The following is a 12,920-nucleotide window of genomic DNA, read 5'->3' as shown; positions in this document are numbered from 1 at the left end:
TGGGGGAGGGGGCAGGGGTGAAATGATTGTCCAGGTTCACAGCCATGAAATAAGAGAACTGGGATTTTAAGCTCAGGTTTTAACATCAAAACCTAAGGCTGATTCCCTAAAACCACACTGCTTCTCTCTCTTGTGGAGAAGGGAATCTGGACTCGGGGCAAGTGACTTGTCTGAGCTCACATGGTGGTCCTGGACACTTCCACTTCAACGTCTTGTAGGTTTCTCTACTTCAGAGCGTTAAACACTGCTCTTCACTTTCTTTGCGTCCCCAAACTTGTTCTTCCCATTATATCCTCATCCCTTCTCTCTATCATTTCTACTACTTAGAGCAAGCTCTACTACGTAGAGCAAGCATTATTTTAAAAATCTTTTTCTTGTGAAGAATAGTACACATAGGGACTTCCCTGGTGGTCCAGTCGTTAAGACTCCGCGCTTCTCTCAATGCAGGGGGCCCGGGGTTCAATCCCTGGTCAGGGAACTAGATCCCTCATGCCGCAACTAAGACCTGGTACAGCCAAATAAATAAATAAATATTTTTTTAAAATAGTACACATGCAGGAAGGCACACAAAACAGAAAGGTAGATGATTTGTCACAGAGTGAATGTGGTAAATGTCACTCAGGTCAAGATATTGCGAAGCACAGGGTAATCACTGTTCCCACTACTTTTGCGATAATCACTTCCATGCTTTTATAGTTTTACCGCCTAAGCACGCATCCCTAAAGACTATCCCTTCATTTCACCTGCTCCTCAAACTTTATATAAATGGAATTATATGTGTTTCCCTTCTTTTGCTCAACATTGCACTTGTAAGACCCATCTAAGTTGTTGCATGTAGCCATAGTTAATTTTCATTGCTGTATCCTGTCTTCCAATGTATATTTCTCTACTCCACTGTTGGGGGATATTAGAAGCCCCCACCCTGTACCTCTTTTCTGAATTACTACTGGTTTGGAAATCAGTCTCCAAACCGGTCTTCTGATCCTCCAGCCCTGCTTCTCTCGTGGTCCATAATCCACCATGCAGTCACGGGGATCTCTTTAAGTCTGGTCATACTGCAAATCTGACCAAGTCACCCTGGCCTTAAAACCCTTGAATGTCTCCCCACTGACTGCACAGTAAAGTCCCAAACCTTACCTTGGCTTCCAAGACTATAGTTATGAGAGCTACTATGGCAGGGCGTTTGCTAGGGGCTGCACCAAGCACTTTACATACACTCATGTTATTCACAATCCGGACCTTCAAACCATCTCTCTTTCATTTGGTCCCAGTGATCCTTATAATTTCCCTAAATGTGCCGCATTCTCACTTGACCCTGGGCCTTTGCACATGCTCTTTGCTCTCACTTTTCCTCCCCCTTTGCCTAATTCAGCCTTCATCTTAACTGAGATGTTGCCTCCACCAGGCAGCCTTCCCTGAACTTGCCTGAATCCAGGCTAGGCTAGGTCAGGTCTCCTCTTCTGTATTCCCCTAATGGCCTGTGCTCAGTGTTTGTCCATTTTCTCCGTCCACGAGGCTGTGGACTGCTTAAGGGCGGGGACAGGGCTTGTCACCCCTGCAGTCCCCAGACCCAGCACTGTGCCCAAGCCTCCGTAAATATTTGTTGACCACAGACAGACCACACTGGGTTGAAGTCTTAGTGACTTTTTCAGGTATCCCCATCTCTATTCCAGGCTCTGGTTTCTGTGGTGGGAACACCAAGGCAGCACCCTTTGGGACACCAAGAAAAACATGAGTTGCACAATGTGGCAGAGTCCCTGCCAGCAGCCTGGGGTCGTGTACTCCCAAGATGGGTTTGAGCAGGTCAACCAAACATCCTGGGGCTTTCAAGCAGTCCATCAACTTTTCTGTAGAAGCCTCACTAGACAGCAGATCTAGGTTGGGAGAGATGGTAAGCAGAGCTCCTCCAGACATAGCCAGTCCTGGACGTGAAACCAAGCAGGACCCTGTGGGGCTCCTGAGCATAGAAGCTTTTCAAACAGTGCTAATTAGGAAAGAGAGGGGATGCAGAGGCAAGGGAGGAGCAGTCAAGAAACAATAGTGATCAGGCTTCCCTGGTGGTGCCGTGGTTAAGAATCTGCCTGCCAATGCAGGGGACACAGGTTCGAGCCCTGGTCCGGGAAGATCCCACATGCCGCGGAGCAACTAAGCCCGTGCGCCACAACAACTGAAGCCCGCGCGCCTAGAGCCCGTGCTCCACAACAAGAGAAGCCACCGCAATGAGAAGCCCGTGCACCACAACGAAGTGTAGCCCCCACTCGCCCCAACTAGAGAAAGCCCGCGCACAGCAACAAAGACCCAACACAGCCAAAAATAAATAAATTAAATAAATAAATTTATAAAAACATAAAAGATTTTACATGTTTTTTTAAAAAAATTTTTTTTTATTAAAAAAAAGAAAAAGAAAGAAACAATAGTGCAGCCTTGGGGCAGGGTCCTTGTTCCACCTCAAGGGATACACATAATATTTTTGAGGTCTTTATAAAACTAAACCCCCAACAAATGGAAGATGTTAGCATTCTTCATTCCAGTTTAAAGGAACCAGAGTAGTTCATTAGGAGGAGACCACCTGAGGCCGGATTAAAGGAGCGCAGGCCCTGCGCGCACCCTGACCCTTATCAGCAACCTCGCCTTTGAACTATTGCTATAAAAAACTCCTCACCAAATCCTCCCAGGTTGGGACACACGCGGGCCTCTCACTGTTGTGGCCTCTCCCGCTGTGGAGCACAGGCTCCAGACGCACAGGCTCAGTGGCCATGGCTCATGGGCCCAGCCGCTCCGCGGCATGTGAGATCTTCCCGGACCGGGGCACGAACCCGCGTCCCCTGCATCGGCAGGCAGACTCTCAACCACTGTGCCACCAGGGAAGCCCGGGACACACAGTTTTGAGGGGCATGAGCCCACTGTTTCCCCCTTTGCCTGGCAAAGCAATAAAGCTATTCTTTTCTACTTCACCCCAAACTCTGTCTCCGAGATTCAACTGGGCACTGGTGCACAGAGGCCGAGTTTCTGGCATCAGCGGGAGCCTGTTATCAGGGCCTCTGAGGACCCTGGCCTCAAATCAGGACAAAGCCATCTCCATGTTAAAGCGGAAACATAAACTTACAGGCTCAGGGTGCCACATACCTTCACCTCCCTGTTCTTTCGCACTACGGCAAGAAGCTGCTGAGAGAGAACCACACATTTTAAGCCCTGAGGTCCTGGCAGTTGGGGAAGGGAGGCTCCAACATGACCCTGTTCCAGGTTGCTTTCCTCCCCACCAAGGCCAAGCCTGAGCTGCCCCAAGACCCTGTTCTGCAGTTGAAGTATCACTAAGGCAGTTTCCAAGGCGAGTGGGCCTGGCCCTAGGAAAGCTTTGGAAGCAGGCTGCCACCCAAGCTGTGGTTTCCACAGGGAGTGGCTCTCTGGCCGTTCTGGGACCAGATGAGAGAAGCCAGTTAAGCCAAGAATAGATGAGGGCAATGGGGCGCCTCCTCTGGTCTCCATGGCCCAGAGAGTGTCTGATGTGGCATGAGGCCCCCTTCCATGTCTTCACTACCCGATATGTGTTGAGGCCTGCCCCAGAACCTTGAGACAGGCTCTTCATCTTCAGGGAGCCCGCGGAGGAGTGGGGAGGCAGACACATAAATACACCGTCTGCTACAGGGAGATAAAGGCTCTACTGGGACGACCAGGGGAGTAGGTGTGCAAAGGAGAAGGCTTCAGAAGAGCTAACAGTGAGGTGAATTTTGCTGGAAGAATAGGATTTTCCAGGTGGGCAAGGAAGGGGGAAGGGTATGGCCAAGGCCTGGAGGTGTGAAAACGTGTGTTATGTTTGCAGAACTAATCGGTCTGAGCGCTGCCTGGGAACCCACATCCAGTCCCTGTTCTGGGTTAGGGCCCAGCATCCCCAGGTGGTGTTTCAGTCATCTCAGGATGGGGTGGGGGGCACCAGTGGTGGTCTCCTCCACCCTCCCACCCACTCCCTCCGATGCCCATTTTTCTACTTCGGGCAGCCTGGCCAAGAGCCAGGATGTTTACACCCATACGAGCTGAGTCTGCAGAATTAAATCCCAGACTTCTCCAAAAAAGAAGCCAGGGTGTCAGCTGGCAACTTCCTGAAAGTCTGAGATCAGAGGAAACAGTGACCTAGAGAGGGAGGAGGACACCAACGGAAACCCCAGCTGAGGGGTTTCTAGAACACTTGGCTTCTAACCCAGAGATCTCAACCCTTTATTTGGGTATAATTTAAATACCATGAGATTTATTTGTTTCAAATAGCAATTCGGTGGTTTTTGGTAAATTTACACAATTGTGCAACCATCACAACTCAGAACATCTCCTGCTAAAAGATCTCTTGTTCCTGTTTGCAGTCAACCCCTCTTTCCACGCCCCAGTCCCAGGTAACCACTAATCTGCTCTCTGCCTCCATAGATTTGACTTTTTCTGGACCTTTCATATCAATGGAATCATACAGGGACTTCCCTGGTGGTCCAGTGGTTGGGACTCTGCGCTTTCACTGCAGGCGACCCGGGTTCCCTGGTCAGGGAACTAAGATCCCGCATCCTGCATAGCTGTGCGGCACGGCAAAAAAAAAAAAAAAATCATACAAACTGTAGCTTTTATGTCTTGGTTCTTTCACTTTGCAGAATATTTTTGAGATTCATCCAGGTTTTAGCATTTATCAGTAGCTCATTCTTTTTTGTTTCTGAACAGTATTTTTGAGATTCATCCAGGTTTTAGCATTTATCAGTAGCTCATTCTTTTTTGTTTCTGAACAGTATTTTTGAGATTCATCCAGGTTTTAGCATTTATCAGTAGCTCATTCTTTTTTGTTTCTGAACAGTATTCCCTTGTACAGATAGACCATATTTTGTTTATTTGTTCACCAGCTGATGGACATTTGGATTGTTTCCACTTTTTAGCTATTATGAATTGTGCTTCTGTGAACATTCATGTACAGGTGTTGTGTGAACATATGTTTTCCTTTCTGTTGAGTGAACGCCTAGAAGTGGAATTGTTGTATATATAGTACATTTATGTTTAACTTTCTAAGAAACTGCCAGATGTTTTCCAAAGCAGCTGCACCATTTTATATCCCCAGCAGCAAAGTATGAGGGCTCTGATGTCTCCACGTCCTCGCCAATACTTATTATTGTCAGTCTTTTATATTATATCATGCTGAGGAACTATTTTTTAAAATTTATTATTACTATTATTTTTTTTTTGGCCACGCCACGCGGCTTGCGGGATCTTAGTTCCCCGACCAGGGATCGAACCCGTGTCCCCTGCAGTGAAAGCAAGGAGTCCTAACCACTCTCCGCCAGGGAAGTCCCTGCTGAGGAACTTCTTGAGAACACCCACGGGGACTTCCCTGGTGGCGCTGTGGTTAAGAATCCACCTGCCAATGTAGGGGACACGGGTTCGAGCCCTGCTCTGGGAAGATCCCACATGCCGTGGAGCAACTAAGCCCATGCGCCACAACCACTGAGCCCGTGTGCCACAACTACTGAAGCCCGGATGCCTAGAGCCCATGCTCCGCAACAAGAGAAGCCACCACAATGAGAAGCCCGCGCACTGCAACGAAGGGTAGCCCCCGCTCGCCACAACTAGAGAAAGCCCACCCAGCAACGAAGACCCAACGCAGCCATAAATAAATAATTTAAAACAAAATCCGCCTCTTTAATAAAAAACAAAAACAAAAAAACACCCATGGATGCCCTGGCTCCGTCCCAGACCAGTTAAATCAGAATCTTGTGGGTTGCGGCCCAGGCATATGTATTCAAAACATAACAAAACGAAGCAGAAACCTCCCTACTTGAAAAGCTACTAATGTGCAGATGGGTTGAGAGCCAGTGATCTAATTTTCGGCCTGAAGTTCTGTCCGACTTCACCGAGAGGGAGCTCAAGCTGGCCAGCGGCCTCTCCCACACCAAGAAATATAGGGGCTTGGGGATGAGAAACAAGAAACCTCTCAAGAAGGCACGCGCAGTCCCAGAGTAGATGGGTTGTTGGAATGTGAGGTGAAGGGGCCTGGGAGCGGGTTGGGTCCAGGGGTCCTGATTTCTGCGCAGCCAGATGAGATCCGAATGGGTCACCTCCCACGACTTTAGGGATTGTTCAGGCCTCTCAAGAGATTAGGAAAGTTATGACATTTCTGGCCGCAGACCAGCTCCAGATAACCCCGGGGAAATGCAAGGAGGCTGGCGGTGCCAGGAGGAAGCACAGGGAGCTTGGAGGCTCAGGGGAGAGCTAGGCCAGGGCCACACAGTCGGTGATAAAACCTCCTCCTTTTGGAGGGTCTGCAGATGATAATAACCACCCACTGTCCAGGTACCAGACCCTGGGCACTAGGGATACAGCTATGAATAAGTGTCAGGCTCCTACCCCCATGGAGCTGACAGTCTCCTGGAAGAAACAGACAATAAAGAATTAAACAGAAGGACAGGTAATGATGCGGAGGGGGCCTCTCAGTGGGGGTGGCATTTGAGTAGAGATCTGAGTCAGTGAAGGAAGCTAGTCATGCAAAGGTCTGTGTGCAAAGATGTTTCCGGCAGACGGAAGAGTCTGTGGAAAGCTTGAGACTGAGTGGATTTGGTGTGTTCCAAACAGTGGTAGAAGGTGGAGTTGGAGAGGAAGGTAGGCAAGAGCTAGATCACCTAGGGTTTTTTGGGGGGTCATGGCCAGAGTCCGAGTTTTATTTTGCATGCGATGGGGAGAGAATGGAGGAGGGGTTTGAGCAGGGTAGTAACACGCTATGGATTTCTACTTTTTTTTTTTAATTAATTAATTTATTATTTTTTGGCTGCACTGGTCTTCATTGCTGCGCACAGGCTTTCTCTAGTTGCAGCGAGCGGGGGCTACCCTTCGCTGTGGTGCATGAGCTTCTCATTGCGGTGGCTTCTCTTGTTGCGGAGCACCGGCTCTAGGCACGCGGGCTTCAGTAGTTGTGGCACGCGGGCTCAGTAGTTGTGGCTCGCGGGCTCTAGAGCGCAGGCTCAGTAGTTGTGGTGCACGGGCTTAGCTGCTCTGCAGCATGTGGGATCTTCCTGGACCAGGGCTCGAACCCGTGTCCCCTGCATTGGCAGGCGGACTCTTAACCACTAAGCCACCAGGGAAGCCCCGACTTCTACTTTTTAAAGATCACTTTGGTTGGTGCAGGGAAACTAGACCTATAGGAGCAATAGGGAGGTGGGGAGATGAGGTGAGTTGTCCAGAGAAAAGAGGAAAACACCTTGGACTGGTGTTGGTGCAAATGGAGAGATGTGTTTAGATGTGGGACACCTTTTGAAGTTAGAGACACCAGCATTTGCTGACATGAGGTAGGAGGGGAAAAAAAGGAGGCAAGGATGACGCCTGTTTTTTTGTTGTTTTTTCTTTTGGCTGCGCCCTGACCAGGGATAGAACCCAGGCTCCTGGCAGTGGAAGTGTGGAATCCTAACCACTGGACCATTGAATTCCCAATGCCTACATTTCTGACTTGAGCATCTTGGTGAAGGATGGTGTCATGCCCTGAGATGGAGAACGCTGGGAGAGGAGCAGAATTAGGACGAGAGGTGGGGAGGCTAAAATAGAGATCTAGCTCGGTGGAAGAGGAGGGAGGCTGGGGGGTGGGGGGACTGCAATGTCCTCATGATTCAAAGCTGGGGAGTTGGCCATCCTTGTTACATCAAAGCCTGTGTATGTTGGGCCCCTGAGACTGTAGTATTAGAGCATCTCGGAAAAATTCAAGATGCTGTAATGTTCAGGATGCTTCTTGCAACCTTTAGGAAGTCCCTGCAAAAACAGAGACAAGCTTAGGCCGAAGAGGTGGCCCATCCTTATTAGCAAAAGGACAAGTCACCACATCTTTTTGTCCCCTCCCTTCAGGTACTACGAAATTTTATTACTGGCTTATGAACTCCAAACATCTAGATAGCACTGCTGTGGATCCTCCAGCATGTCCTCAGATCGCCGAGAGGGTGAGAAGCCCATGCCGAGTGACTAATGCGAGCCGGAGCACGAGGCTTAGAGGACCATGGAGAGAGAGGCCCCCGTGACTCAGAGTCAGTTCACAGGCTGCAAGAAGCATAGAAACTGAAAGGAAGGTGCAGCATGAAGAAAACGAAGAAGAAATCAGAGAGAATAAGTGAGCTGCCCGAGGTCAACATCAGAGCTGAGCTGGAAAGGTACTGGGGATGGGGTGCAAAGGACCCAGGAGCTGGGGAAGCAGCACCCCACAAGAAGCGTTAGAATTCTTGAGTTTCAAACCTGGAAGGGCCTTCGAGGCCCAAATGGCCAGCTCCTTCCCCTGAAAAAGGAGGAAATGGGAAAGAAAAGGAGAAACCAAAAGACCAGGTCTCCAAGTTTTAGAAGTCACAGAAAGGCAGTCAACAGCTCCACCCTGGCTGAACCCAGGAAGCCCTGGTCCATTATTTCTCTCTGTCCATTTGGTAAACGTCTGGTTTCCATGGGGGCAGTTCTGTCCAGCTGCGTTCTGGAAACAGGTGGCTTGCAGAGACGTAATCAGGGTCTCCCAATCTGACATATGCTCCCCCCACAATGCACCCCCCCCTCATTCCAATTGGGCCCCCATCACACGTTCCCAGGCACACCCACGCTGAGCAGCGCGCACACAGGCTGCGGGGCTCGTGGGCTCAGGCAGAGTGAGAGGGAGGGGGATCATTTCCTGAGGGGTAGCTTGGGTGGGCCTTGGGGGTGGGGAAGTGGTCAGAAGGAGAGATGGGCTGACGCAGCTTCTCCAAGCCATGCAAGTGTCCAAAGAAAACACAGCTGGAGAAAGGGAGAGGGAGCGGGGAGCTGGGCTATCCGAGTGCTGACTTCTTGGGTAGAAATCCAACTTGGTAAACTGTGGTCAGTAGAGCCTGTGTTTATTTACTGGGACCAGTTACTTCCTCCTGCTGTACCTCAGTATCTCAATGTGCAAAACAGGGACAATACTAGCTACCTCGAGGGATGGCTGTGAGGATTAAATGGGATCATTCAAAAAGAAAGACGACAGGGCTTCCCTGGTGGCGCAGTGGTTGAGAGTCCGCCTGCCGATGCAGGGGACGCGGGTTCGTGCCCCGGTCCGGGAAGATCCCACATGCCGCGGAGCGGCTGGGCCCGTGAGCCATGGCCGCTGAGCCTGCGCGTCCGGAGCCTGTGCTCCGCAACGGGAGAGCCCACAACAGTGAGAGGCCCGCGTATCGCAAAAAAAAAAAAAAAGAAAGAAAGACGATAGACTGAAGTGGTGAAGAGCGTGGGCCCTGGAGCCAGACTGACTTGAGCTAATTACTTCACCTCTCTGGACTTCAGTTTCCACATCTGTAAAGTGGGGATGATGACGTACCTATTTTGCAGGATGTTTTGAGGTTTCGGTGAGTTCCTATTTGCAAAGCACTTTTTGTTTGTCAAACAACTGCTTGATACTAATAACCAGAGACATTTATTGAGCCCTTTGGTGTGCCAAGTACTAGATTCAGCACTTTATACTTTGTGACATCAAAGTCTGCCACCCAGGGAGGGAGGCAGGTATTAGATCATCCCATTACAGATGTGGAAACTGAGGCTCATAGAGAGACTTACTTTTTAATTTATTTTAATTTATTCTAGAACAGGGATAGGCAAACTATACTCTTTCTTATAGTATTGTTTATGGCTTCTTTCATGCTACAGTAGTGGAGTGGAGCTGTGACAGAGATTAAAGGGCCTGCAAAGCCTAAAATATGTACTATCTCACCCTTTACAGGAAAAGCTTGCTGACCTCTGCTTTAGAAAATGGCAGAAGCAGGATTTGAACCAGGTCTGCCTGGATCCACAGTACTTAACAGCTTTGCTATTCTGGTTTTTTGCACTATCACTGTGCTGGGTGCAAAATAAAGGCTAGAAAATCATTTCTTTCCTGTCACTTTGAGGGCTGAGAAGGCTTCTCTTATCTTCTCATATCCAGGAGTGAAAGTGGAAAGGGATTTGGGGATTCTGATCGCTCCATCTTTCAGGCCAAGCGGTGAGGACTCAGGGAAGGCTGCCAAAACTCCGCGTGGGGCTGCACATCTGACAGTGTCACTCTGAAGTGTGAGGTCGGGGGCACAAATTGTGGGAGAGAGGGGAAATCCGTGTGACAGAGAGGGGCAGGCTGAGTAGGCAAGTCCCTGAAATCAAGATCAGAGACTATACCTTCTCGTCTGCCAGCCCAGGTCAAGGCTATGCTTAGAGTCAGTCTGACTGAAACTCACAGAGGCAGGAGCTGGTAAAGAATCCCGGGGTGGTGTAGGTATCGCCTGCTCCCCGGAGATACTCAAGGGCTCCAAAACCAGTTCAGTCACACAGCAAATATATACTCAGTACCTGATCTGTACCAGGCACTGTTTTAGCACCGAAATAAGTGGTGAACAAGATCCCAGCTCTCACGGAGACAGACAATAAACCAATATTAAATAGGAATAAGATCTATAAAGAAAATAAACCAGGCTGATGTGATTGGGAGTTAACTCCTAGGTAGGCAGGGAAGGCCTCTCTGAAGAAGGGCCATTTAAGCCGAGACCAAAATGACAAGGAGCCAAGCCATGAGAGGATCAGAGGGAAAAGCATTCTAGCCAGAGGGAACAGCAACTACAAAGGACCTGAGCAAAGAATTTCACTTGCATGTTCAAGGAACCAAAAAGTCAGTGTGGGGGCTTCCCTGGTGGCGCACTGGTTGAGAGTCCGCCTGCCAATGCAGGGGACGCGGGTTCGTGCCCCGGTCTGGGAAGATCCCACATGCCGCAGAGCGGCTGGGCCTGTGAGCCATGGCCGCTGAGCCTGCGCGTCCGGAGCCTGTGCTCTACAGCCACAACAGTGAGAGGCCTGCGTACCGCAAAAAAAAAAAAAAAAAAGTCAGTGGCTGGAGCAGAAGGAAAAAGCTGAGAGTGGTGGGAAAGGAGACAGGAAAAGGTCCTTTCATGTGTTTAGAAATCAGGGCATGGAGGCAGTTTATTTCAAGTGTGGTGGAAAGCCACTGAATGATGGCTAAATGATGCTAATAATTGTAGTGACTTTTTGAGCCCTTAATAAATGCCAGGTGCTTACTAAGCCCTTTACATGTATTAACTCATTTAATCCTCACAAGCCACCCTAAGAAGGAGGTACTTTGATTGTCCTCATTTTATAGATGAGGAAACAAAGGCCCATGGAGGTTAAACCACTGGCCCAGTGTCACACTGCTACATTTAAAGTTCGCTGGGGCTGCTCTGGGGACAGTAAATTACAGGGGCCAAGACCCTGTAAGAGATAACAATGATACAAAGACAGCTTGCATTCCAGTTAAGAAAATGAGAGGAAAGAAAAACTAACATTCACCAGGTTTTCTGCTTCAGCCAGACTCCGGGAAGAGTGAGGGTTACTAGAGTTCAAAGGCGTATAGGCACTTCCTCTTCTGGATCTCCTTAGCACTTTCTCTGTTCCCCTCCTACACCCTTTCTGCCTTGTTTGCTTGTGATCTGTGCCCCTAATCACAATAGCTAGCTAGCATTTATTGGTTAATGGCGTTAATGGTGTGCCGTTATCATGCCCGGCACATGCACTATGCCTGTTTAATTTATTCTTGCAATAATCTAATTGTATCCATTTTAGGATGTGGAAATTGAGGCTTACAGCTGCTAAAGTAAGGGGTCCAAGGTCATACATCTAAAAATTGACAGTCTAGGATTTGAACCCTTCGAACACAGTCAAAGCACTTAACTACTGGGCTGTAAACACTCACTTCTGACCTCCCACCCTGCCATGAACAGTCTCTGAGCTCCCCAGTAGTAGCCAAGGATTGTCTTTACCTCTAGTTTCCTGCTAAAGAAGGTTCATAATAATGCCAACCTCACAGGTTGTTAAGAAGATTAAACAGGGCTTCCCTGGTGGCGCAGTGGTTAAGAATCCGCCTGCCAGTGCAGGGGACAGGGGTTCGAGCCCTGGCCCGGGAAGATCCCACACGCCGCAGAGCAACTAAGCCCATGCACCACAACTACTGAGCCCGCGTGCCACAACTACTGAAGCCCGCGCACCTAGAGCCCGTGCTCTGCAACAAGAGAAGCCATGACAATGAGGACTCTGCGCACCACAACGAAGAGTAGCCTCCGCTTGCCGCAACAAGAGAAAGCCCGCGCCCAGCAACAAAGATCCAACGCAGTCAAAAGTAAACACAAACAAAAAAATAAATAAATAAAAGAAGATAAAACAAGTTAATCTAGATCTCGGGTGACCAACCATCCTGGTTTCCCTGGGACTGAGGGGGCTCCCTGGAAGGGAGACTTTCTGTTTCAAAATCTGGGAAAGTTCTGGGCAAATTAGGAGGAATTGCTCATCATGCCTGGATTCGTGCTTTGTGCTAAATACATGTTCAACAGACATTAATCATCGTTTCTCCTTTCCACTTTCATGCATTTGATAACAAAAAGGTAGCAAGCACCCACTCTGTGCCCATCCTAGGAGCTGGGAACACCGATAGGCAGTACACGTGCAGAGAACCTAGCTCCAAAGTCTCACCAAAAATCCACAGTCCCTGGGGAAATGCCAAACCTCTCTCCAGGTGATTCCCGCAGCTTGTGTGCTGTCTTCCTGGGCTGGCAGTATTTGGATGAACCCCAGTGGGAGAGGTCCCTGGGCCCTTAAGATCCGCAGGCAGTGACACAGAGACAGTGGGCGTGGGGTGGCCGTGGAGCTTCCCATAGTGAAACCTGGCAAAGAGAGGTACTGAGATGATTCTGGGTGGAAGGGAAGGAAAAAAACGTGCCTTGGGCATTGACTCTGTGGCTTGCCCTGGGCCTAAGAGGTAGTTCCTATTGTCACACACATTTTGCTGGATGAGGAAACTGAGGCTCAGGAACCCAAGTGAAATGACTTGTTCAGGATCATGCAGGAGGAGATGGGTAAGTGGAATTTGAACCAAGGTCCCAGCAAAGCAGGGATTACTGGAGTTTGGCGGGCCGACT

At 49.3% G+C, this 12,920-nt stretch overlaps 1 protein-coding gene and 1 long non-coding RNA gene across 5 annotated transcripts in view; one reads left to right on the top strand and one right to left on the bottom strand.

The window, feature by feature from the left end:
- The window catches only part of CTSA (cathepsin A), a 34,466-nt gene that overhangs the window by 4,175 nt on the left and 17,371 nt on the right, over positions 1 to 12,920 (bottom strand). For all 4 annotated transcript variants that reach the window (XM_030848714.3, XM_070043542.1, XM_070043541.1 and 1 more), the window contains exon 16: positions 12,508 to 12,665. The gene's annotated coding sequence lies outside the window, so the exon portion shown is untranslated. The remainder of the gene's footprint in view (positions 1 to 12,507; positions 12,666 to 12,920) is intronic.
- On the top strand, positions 6,545 to 8,611 carry LOC132593436 (uncharacterized). The gene is made up of 3 exons (XR_009558939.1): positions 6,545 to 6,618; positions 7,378 to 7,535; positions 7,849 to 8,611. It is a non-coding gene; the product is annotated as an uncharacterized lncRNA (long non-coding RNA).

This window comes from Globicephala melas, chromosome 15 (assembly GCF_963455315.2).
Source record: "Globicephala melas chromosome 15, mGloMel1.2, whole genome shotgun sequence".
Lineage (NCBI taxonomy): Eukaryota > Metazoa > Chordata > Mammalia > Artiodactyla > Delphinidae > Globicephala > Globicephala melas.
The sequence above is the reverse complement of the archived record's forward strand: the minus strand, read 5'-3'. Positions and strand labels throughout refer to the sequence as shown.